Raw genomic sequence first — 9090 nt, forward strand, 5'->3', positions numbered from 1 at the left:
ACTCCAAAAAGTTAGCTGCTGGCTGAGGATGAATTTTCTTACTCTAAACGTATCAAGAACAACTTTTTTACAATTTGCTCTTGACAAAGTTAAACGTACTAACGTCGACCTTAAAATCCACACCTGTGGCATACCTTGTAATTCTGACTGTATATGTACTTCTATTATTAAATCAACCAAGGTGAAATATCTAGGTGTAATGGTGGATGATAAGTTAAGATGGAGTACTCATATAGATTATATCACCTCTCGAGTCAGGAAACTCATATGGGTTTTCAAGAAGTTAAGGCATGTTAGTGATCTAAACCTGTTGCGCACAATTTATTTTGCACTGGCACAATCGGTGCTAAGTTATTGTATTGGGACTTGGGGTGGTGCTTGCAAAACTTATATAAAACAATTAGAAATAGCACAAAGATCTTTATTAAAAGTAATGACATTTAGTCCCTATCGATGTCCCACAAAAATTCTGTATGAAACGTGTAAGGTGCTCTCTGTCAGAAAAATTTATATCTTGCAAGTAATTGTAAAACACCATAAAAACACCCCTTACAATCACAAAAACTATAAAAATAAACGCACTATAAGAAATGTTTGTCCACCAATAAAATGTCGAACAACCACTGCTAGACAACAATGTCGATATATGTCCACGTGTTTATATAATAAAATAAATTCAATTCTTAATATTTACCCATTATCGACATACAAAACGAAACGTAAACTAACGCATTTCCTTCAGGCTCTTGATTACGATCAAACTGAATTACTACTATTACGATAAAACTAGTATTAATAACACGTAAAAATAGCTCCTCCACACATCAGCGTATCAAATAATACACACACCAACACACACAAACACACACCCACCCACACAAACACACATACACACACACAAACAAACAAACACACATAAATATGTATATACGTATATATATATTAGTAAATGTTATATTAATAGCAGATACATTAACTGCCAGAAATAAATAAGTGTCACTAAATATGAGAAGACACTGATTTCCGTAACACAGGTCTTTGAACCTAGCTCGGAAGCCAGGGCCTACAATGACATGTAACTTTTCTGTTTAAATAAAGAATTTATTATTATTATTATTAAATACAATCAATACTACACAAACATTTGGGTGTGAAAAAGTTGTGCTCTCGGTGGATCCCATACAATTTGACTGAGGCTCAAAAAACGGATCGCGTCACATGGTGCAATGCCATGCTTACCGAAGGGGCGTCAAATTTGGTGTGGAACATAGTAATAGGTGACGAAACATGGATTTATAGTTCCAAAACAAAGCAGCAATCGAGCGTATGGGTCTTTCAAGATGAGCCGAAACCAATCAAAGTAGCGCGCGTGCTAAGTGCCTCTAAGCGGATGATTGTTTCTTTTTTTTAAATAAAATTGGACACGTGGCTACTGTTGCTTTGGAGAATCCTTGTACCGTGAATAGTGATTGGTACACGACCATTTGTTTGCCGGAAGTTATTGACAAACTCCGTAAAAATAACCGTAAACGCAGTATCATCTTGCACCACGATAATGCCAGTTCTCACACGATAGACAAATGAATTTTTGAAGGTGAACAATGTTGATCTTATGAGCCATCCTGCATGCAGTCTCGACCTGGCACCTTGTGACTTTTATTTATTTCCAAAAATAAGAACCGGTTACGCGGTCAACGATTTTCTTCCCCTGAAGAGGCTGTTGAAGAGTATGAAAAATATGTTTCAGTGATTGTCACGAAGGAGTGGCATAAATGTTTTCAAAATTGGTTCATTCATATGAAAAAGTGCATTAAAGCTAACGGAGAATATTTCTAGAAACAATAAATTGATTTCTCACCATTTTTTTTCTTACTCAATCCGGAAACTTATAGTGCGCCTCACGTATTATTAAAAAACATGGTACACCTAGTTTAATCTGTTGAAGTACGTATGAGTAAATATATATTAAAAAATTAAAATTAAAAATTAAAAATGTTTATTTTCATCAACTTATACATGGGTTTTCATTGTTCTGGGTTTGACACTCCTTTTAAGTAAAAATATACTTGTGATAGGAATGTCGCTCATCCACATTACAAAAATATGTATGACCAGATATTAAATATTTAAACATGTACAATTTATTTACTTAAAATTAGGATATTAGGTATATATATAATGTAAAAAGGTGTATGTATGTAAGTGAGTGTGTATAAGTGTAAGTGTGAGTGAATGTGTGTGAGATGAGAGTATTCGCAATGGTTGAAGTTGAGAATTGAGTATACGTGCACGTGAGCAACAAACAGTATTTGTGAAAGTCAACACCACGAGTTAAGCAGGTACATTTAGTAGATATATTATACGTGTAATATGTTTGCTCCCTCATGTTTGGCCGAACACAGTGAAACTATACTTATTTTGTACATGTCAACTTCTATACAATCTACGTTTTCACAAATAAATACGTGATGAACGTTCGTCCATTAGAGTACACTGCATATAACATCGTATATCTTATATATAGTATGCCCGTAAAACTATACATAATTTAATTAAGAAATAAGATTTAATTACATTTTTATTGAATTGATATTCAATTCTTTTTTGTGAAACTTTTTTGTGTGGGATTCGAACCGACGTCTTCTTGCATATCGTGGCAGTCACTATACCAACTAAGCCACGGAACGAACCAACGAACTTCACGAATTTTTCTATGTGCTTGAGTCCTGTTTTTGTATTTGGTTTTTCAACGACTTTTTAGTCGTAGCGCCATCTATGAGAAATCTATGAAAGATTTATCACCAAGTTAGTACCTTTACAGCTACCAGTACTGGCGAGAGATGTCGCTATTCACTGTATTAATTACATTTTTATTGAATTGATATTCAATTCTTTTTTGTGAAATTACTCTACCAGTTTGTTATAATTATTAATACAAAGATCGAACACTCAGAAAAAATTCCTTCGATCCGGTCGGATTCGAACCGACGTCTTCTTGCATACCGTGCCAGACGCTATACCAACTAAACCACGGAACGAACCAACGGACAATTTAATTAAATAAGATTTACATAATAATAATCTTAGAGGGGTTACACACGGTGACTTTTAGCAGCGATGCAAACGCGATGCAGTAGCGATCCAGGAGCTAATCGTCTACCTTTACAAACGCGCACGCGCTTATTCAACATAGGCGACTGTATCGATGCAATCGCGCTTTCGATGCAGTTGCGAGTTTGCATCAACGCAATCGCAAATGTAACGATGCAATCGCGCGTGTCCGTGTGTACTCTTAGAACTAAGTCCAAACTCATGGTACCACGATTTCGTTTAACTAAGGTAAACGATTCTTTTATGGGGAACTGTATACAGTTTTACAATAAGATTCCGGAGAATATATTAAGACTATCATTTCCTAAGTTTAAAACTTACTTTAAAAGTATTTTAATTGAAAAGTCGTATTACAAAATTGTAGACTACGTGCTAAATAAAGATGTATGAAAAGACGACAAAAGTCTACATTCCACACAAATTTGATTAAAAGTGTATTCTGTGGAATACACCTTGAATCATAGCATTAAGCTTATTTGAAAAGAGCAATCCCTAGAGTTTCTTGCTCGTTCTTCTAAGGGAAGAGTGAACGAGCAGTAACTTAAAAAATAACGTTTTCAAGTGTAAACATTTAACCTATGGAATGTATGATCATTTGACTTTCACTTATATGACAGTATATCAGTGTTGGTAACAAAATGGTACATTCTTACATCAGTTCATAATTGTGCGTGGTAACAAACATCTTTAGCAAGAAATAAAATTAAATGTAAGAGAATATTTAAAGGAGGTATATTATATTTATATTGATTGCGTACATTTTGCGTGCACAACAAAAGTTTTATGATAAAGAATATTTTTGTTATAATTGTGAATACAAAGATCGGACACACAGAAACATTTCGTCAACCCGGTGGGACATGAAACCACGTCCATGCTGCACCGTAGCGTTGGTCTAACCATCTGAGCCACGGGGCCAATTGTCGTCGAAATTCTCGTATGCGTTTTTGTTATAGTTCTAGGTACTGACTTTTCGGCATTCGTCGCCGTTAGTGACATCTAGTGAGAGATTTTTGAATAACCTTCTCACCGCAGTCCCACCGGATCGATGAAATTTTTCTGTGTGTTCAATCTTTATATTCATAATCATAACAAAACTAGTGGAGTTGTTTCACAAAAAAATCTCAATAAAAAAATATTTTTTTATATTTTCTTATAACGACTATTACAAGCCGAAACTTTGCCAGACATTTTTGTTACATCCTGTATGTATGCTGCGCAAATTGCATTCAATGCATAATACAAACAGAGGAGCAAATACCTAATCAATATTGTCTAATATGGAAACGATATTATCTACTGACCGTCATCTCACCACGTCTACTTGAGCGATGATTCATTTGATGTATATTTAATGTTATTATCTCTCCATGCATTCTATTTAATAGCCATACTGTTGTCGGTGTAGTCTTCTCCAATTCACTTCTCCATGATCGACAAATTTATCGCAATACTAACTTCTATGTATATAAAAATGTTAAGGCACAAAACACTGAATGTACAAAGAACATTCTTGTAGCGAATTATGTTTACATTGTAGTGTTGTAGAGCAGTATAAAAGCTGTACGCGTAGTTTAGGATTTTCTCGGGCGTTCAGACGAAAAATTTCCTCTTCAATCTTGCAAAGAAAACGATCGTGTAGGTATTGAGATAGGGTAATCAAATATAGGTTTAAATAATCTCAGTACAGAGTACTAAAAAACCGACATCAAAAATGATTTATCCTCCTAGTTTGCCACCCTTAGCGGTGGAACATTTTCTTGAAATTTAAATGGGACCACTGCTGAGGTTTTCCAATAAAAAAGCATCATCAAAATCGGTTTACAAATGCCAGAGTCATCGCATGGCAAAATACAAAAAAACATACAGTCGAATGGGGAACCTTCTTCATTTTTTGAAGTCGGTTAAAAACTCAGGAAATTTATTTGAAGTTGCCAATCCGCGCTTACCCTTTTCTTCAGGAAATCCGTAGCTAGTCTCGAATATACCCTTACAAAACTATTAGACTTTACGACCATCTACGTTATAGACTGAATAACGGTCATCTTATTCACGTTCGGCATTAGGGAGTGTATAGGTATATGGGCCCTGTAGTTAGCCCGAGGCCCATAAAATAAGATGATGATATATGTACCTTTACCGACAATTAATACGGAACCAAGGGTTTTGGTAAACACTAGGGTAGATGAAAAGATCACACACCGACCTGCGCATTGTCTTGCAGGTTTAGTCATATCATTAAGTTTGTATTTATTTTTGGAACCCTGTACCAAGCAGTTTGGTTTTTTATGTATCCGTAACACACTTGCGATATGATTTTTGTACTCTAAACATGTTAAGAAATATAGTGATGTTACCGTTTTTGGCATAGTAATTAATACAATCATAAAGATGGTAACGCACTAACTACATTACAACGAAAACAAGTATTAAAATTATTATTAATTAAAGACTCGAACCAGCGTCTGTTGCCACACCGGGGCTACGAGTTCGAGTTCGAGTCCAGATCGAAGGATTTTTTTATGTTGTTCGAATATAGTATCAATAATAATAACAAACCAGAGGAATATTTTCAGATACAAGGTATCGTAGACATCATAGTAAAAACATTATGGCATTCAATAAAATAAAATATTGGAAGTATTAAATAGAAACATTCTCATCACTCTATATATTAAGATTGTTATTACTATGTAAAATTACGGATATAATATAATATATTTATAATAAATAAAACAAATTAATAACACCTTGACAAATAGCGTCATGTGAAAGTTGCTAGCATTTTAATACTTCCAATATTTATTATATTTAATATCATATACATTTTAAAGTTCTCGTTGTTTATTACTAAATGATTATCAGTAATTACAGGTTCCAGGTTCCTTATCACGATACGATTTTTTTTTTTTTCCAGATATTTCGAAACGGTTACACGCTCTATGGTCACGGGTTGACTGTAGTCAGTCATTTAATATCATGTAACATCATGTTTTGCAACAACTATGAAAATACTTCAATAGTTTGTTATTATTATATTATTACCAGTTTCCGCTTTAGGTGCACATTTAGTAGCAGTAGAGCTCCTTGTTAAGGAGTTCATCCCGGGAATTACTGCCACCTTACCTATTTCTACCGCCAAACAGTAATGTAAACATTACTGTGTTCCGGTTTCGAAGGGCCAGGGTGCTGTTGAAATTACAGACACAAGGGACTTGTCAACTTATGTCTCAGGGTATCGAGTGCAGTGGCCCTCAGCTCTACGTGATTTAAAGCTCTGAGTGGCACTGCAACTGTTATGGACAGGCGTGTCGCTTACCGCCAGGCACACAACTTGTTCGTGGCGGCACTTAGTATTACATTAAAAAAAAAACAATTTAAGGCTATCGTCGATTGCCGGAATGAGTCAGTGTAAAGTGAATACTTTCAATGCAGGGCTATTGGACACAAAGAGAATTGTGTGATGGACCCATTTCTGTCGCTGTGCCTGATCTCAAAAGCGGAATATCGCAGCACTTTAACGACGAGAAGTACGAACGTGACACGGGAAAATTACCTCACGAACGCTGCCCAAACATTCTCTCTGATATACATATACCTGAACCATCTCAAACATCGTGATAACAGTAAATTGGATCAAGCTTATATTACAGCGTAACATAATAATAGAGGATAGACAATTCGAGTCTTATTTAGATATTATATCATAGTTGTAGTAGCGTATTGGCTTGACCTACTGCCTCATGAACCCCGTGAGTTTTCGGTGAAATAAAACATGCACATCGAAGACGATTCATAACCCTCAGGAAAAATGTGTGAAGTCCCAACCCGCGTTGGGCCAGCATGATGAACTATGACCTAAACCCTCGTCTGAGAGGAGACCCATGCCCAGCAGTAGGACGCATAGATAGGTTGAGGACAATTGGTTTCTCAGATTAGAAAACAATAGGCAGATGGAGCACACGCAACAAAAGAAGTGAAGCCGTTTTTCATTTATTGTGTGCGTGACAACTAGGAAGGGCACTGTAGGGACCGCGGGGTGCATGTACCTACATACGTTGTAATATTTTTTTTATTTTTTATTGACACGTTTTCTTCCAAAAACACTCTGTTTATGACATGTGTACACAACAATAAAAGTTATGTGTATCTTTGGATCTAAAATTTTAGCTGTTTTTTTGGACATGACTTCACAGGTTCTAAAGAGTTTCATTGGGAACCAAACAATTTTTGTGAAATTAGAACATAATCGTCAATGCTATGGAATTGATTACACTCTGTTCATGACATATTCTTTGTATCTATAGAGCTAAAATTTTAGATGTTTTTGAACATTTTCTTTTTTTGGTAACATTATGGCGATTAGACATTGGTTTGAGAATAATTTAGGTAAATCTGAGTTACCTTAAAAACCATTTTGGATCGCTGTAATTGGACCATTCTGTGTGTATATGCATGTATTATTTAATTTCTATACAAAAGTATAAATTATTCGATGCACCAATCACTCATGCATATTTACCTAATTTAAGGAAACTCATTTCTATATAAACTGGAAACACATACGAATTTATGTCGAGGTTTTGTATTCCGAATGAATCTTAAAAAATATCGGGTAAATATATTACAAAACAGTTAAATTAACAATAGTTCCTTGTGAAAAGATATTCCATCTATTTTTTTTTTGTTTTTGGGAACAACTTTTACAATGTTTAAAGACACAAGACGGCATTTATAAACATAAAATAACTAATCACTCGTGACATGCAAACCGTGTGACGCTGTGCTTAGTATTGACGCGAGTTTGTATTCGCTTTTGAATTTGTATTTGCTTTCGTGGCTTCACTTTCGTGTTCGGCGCGCGCCACAGACCACATTTCATCCGTGGGCGCGCTCCATCTGCCCATTGTTTCGTAATTTAAGATTGGTTTTAAGTAAACTAACGGATAACTCACATATTTAAGTCGAATTTTTGCTCGACATGTTTCGAACTCTCCGTTGTCCTTAATGATGAGATTCCGCTGCGGTGACTCAATGGAAACTGCACGCCAATGCCCTGACCGGTACGGCTGTGGGCGCAGGCGGCAGCGACCTACACTCGTTCGCTTCATTCTTATTAAAGTCATACGCAGGATTATACACTACAATAACAACTTTCTAAAGTCTCATCCACAGTAACCAATAGAGAGCTTTACACAGACACTCTTTCGCGCGTGATACAGCAATCGAGCGCGATTGTAAAGATGTTGGAAGGAAAAGGGAAAGGCTGCGCTTATTGCACTCATTAGTCGCGCGCGCAATCGTGCGTTCCAAAGTTGCCTTTTACACGGACGCTGTTCATTGTGATAAAAACGAACACGAGCAGTCGCGCGCGAAAGAAAGTTTGGCACGTCTAGAGAATAAAAGTGTAACCTACTTAAAAATATCACATTAGTTAAGTATATATGTATCATTTTAATCTGTTCATAAGTATAGATATATTCAAAGGTCAATCGTAAAATTCATACAAAAGCAATGCGCTAAATTTAAGTATCTTTTGTTGTAAGTTCTTTTTCTTTTTGTTACAAGCTTTTTCTTTTCTTTTTGTTATCCATAAGGGAAGAGATGTAGGTAGGTAGTAGGTTGTTTTTAAAATAAACCAGTGTTAAACCAACGTGTGTTTCATTACACTTTTTTATCTATCTTGAGCCGTTAGTTGTGCCTGCTTCGCACCGTTTCACAGCGTTGCAGCCCTTAGTTTTTAACCGACTTAAAAAAGGAGGAGGTTATCAATTCGACTTTATTTTTCTGTGTTCGCGATTATTCCGACATTTGTAAACCGATTTCGTTAATTATTTTTTTGTTAGAAAAGGACTACCTCAATATTGGTACCATTGAAATTTGCAGAAAATATTCCACCTCTAAGGGTGGCAAATTAGGGGATGAATCCGGTTTATTTAATTTCTCTTTCATTGCCTCGCGTTGTCGCTAGTAGCTGTA

This window comes from Hyposmocoma kahamanoa, unplaced genomic scaffold (assembly GCF_003589595.1).
Source record: "Hyposmocoma kahamanoa isolate Upper Pololo Valley unplaced genomic scaffold, ASM358959v1 232, whole genome shotgun sequence".
NCBI lineage: Eukaryota > Metazoa > Arthropoda > Insecta > Lepidoptera > Cosmopterigidae > Hyposmocoma > Hyposmocoma kahamanoa.